This window comes from Gossypium hirsutum, chromosome A12 (genome assembly GCF_007990345.1).
Source record: "Gossypium hirsutum isolate 1008001.06 chromosome A12, Gossypium_hirsutum_v2.1, whole genome shotgun sequence".
NCBI classification, from domain to species: domain Eukaryota; kingdom Viridiplantae; phylum Streptophyta; class Magnoliopsida; order Malvales; family Malvaceae; genus Gossypium; species Gossypium hirsutum.
Genome location: NC_053435.1, coordinates 69771061 through 69772875, shown reverse-complemented (window position 1 = coordinate 69772875; position 1815 = coordinate 69771061).

Here is a 1815-nt window from a genome sequence, read left to right as displayed (position 1 = left end):
TCCCTCCAGACATCGAACCTCCTACTGAGCATCACCTGAGAAAAATAAAAGAGGGGGTGAGTTTTTGCAACACCGTGTGTACAAACCTCGACAAGTAACAAGCATCCATTATTCACCATATAACATACATGCAATGCAATGCAGTGCAACCCACCCTAATAATCCAACCGATACACATCAGCTCCGTCCCCCGTTATAAATCATGTGGGGATATAAATATCAACCCACACAACCGATACACACCAATGGTAGCCCAATTGCGGAACTACCTTCATTGCAACAAGCTGCCAATCATATAATGGGCTTAAAAAGCCGTCGGTGGATCCACGGTTGTCAAGCAACCATGTGACCCTCATTTACTTCCTCCGTTCCATAATTCCCAACCCATATGCATCCTAAACAGAATATCATATGAATGCAGCAGATATACATGTAGCAATCCTAAATCTTACACTCAACGCATAGGGGTATTTTAGTCATTTTCGCCCTTAAGGGCATTTCAGTAATTTTTCTTTATTACGAGTTTTTACTTACCTTGGCCCGCTAACAAATCCCGTGAGCTAAGATGAACGAATACTATGCACAAGGTAAGATTCCAGAGAAGAGGAGGCGGGTCATTAAGACCGCTTAAGTACCAAGCTCTCCCTAGATCCAATCCTAGACATGCACATACCCGTTGCCACACCTTAACCCTATGACTTGTCCATGGTCCTTAATTAATTAATTAAGTTTTATGCAGTTATCATATACTAGGCCTAAAACCTCTTACAAAGCCCAGAAAAATCCACATACCTGTATATGGCCCACTAGGCCCAACCTCTTTTATATGACCCATTAGGCCCAATCACATTTATGTGGCCCATTAGGCCCAAATCAAATTCATACAGCCATTAGGCCCAATCACATTTACAGTTATGCTTACATACAATTTGTCATCACATAACATCAATTATCAATTGTTTCCTATTATGGGCCCAACAGCCCATCGAGCCCATTTAGCCTATTCCGGCCCGTTTGGCCAATTCACAACCCAAGCCTATGGAATTGCCCCTGGCCTCAGGAAACCTATCAGTTTCCCCCTTACGATTGTTCACGCACTCGCAAGACTACCGTAGCCAAACTTTCAGCTTTTCGGCATTTCGGCTTTTGCAGATCTACTTGTGTGTGTAGTGTATGTACGCAGATGGTAATAAAACGTGCTGCAATTTCCTTAGCCCTGAACCTACAATCGATATCACCCTTCAATTAATCGCATGCTTAATACATATCTTTACCAAAATCGAAACCTCACCGTCCACCTTACCTTACGCGACAAGTTATAATAGCCTCTTCTTTAAGCACTAACCACGATCAACACCTAGATCTGCACCAATCTTAACTATTAAAACCAAAATAACAGGTGACTTGTATCCAACAAAAGTTCCCCTTACCTTAACTATGACCATTCGGCCAACTAAGATCCAGAGTACTTACCAAAGTCTCTCCCCTAAGGAGCAAATTGGCAGAGATCTAAAGACTGAGATTCGATACCTATTCCTACCCAAGGTCGATTAGAAGAAGTGAGGGACAATAATTGATACTTAGTAAAACAAACCGATTGTAAGAGTGAACACTTACACCAGAACCGACTGAATGGAAAGGGTAGTGGCAGCACTAAGGGTATTCAACCAAAGAGGTGTTCGGCCGTTGAGATTTGAATGGCAAACAAATTATTATTCGGCACCAAGGGAGAAAGGAAGAAGAAGTCGGCTAAACCAAAAGTGAAACAAAGAATATTGTTTAGAGGAAGGAAGGGAAATCGGCACAAAGAAAAGA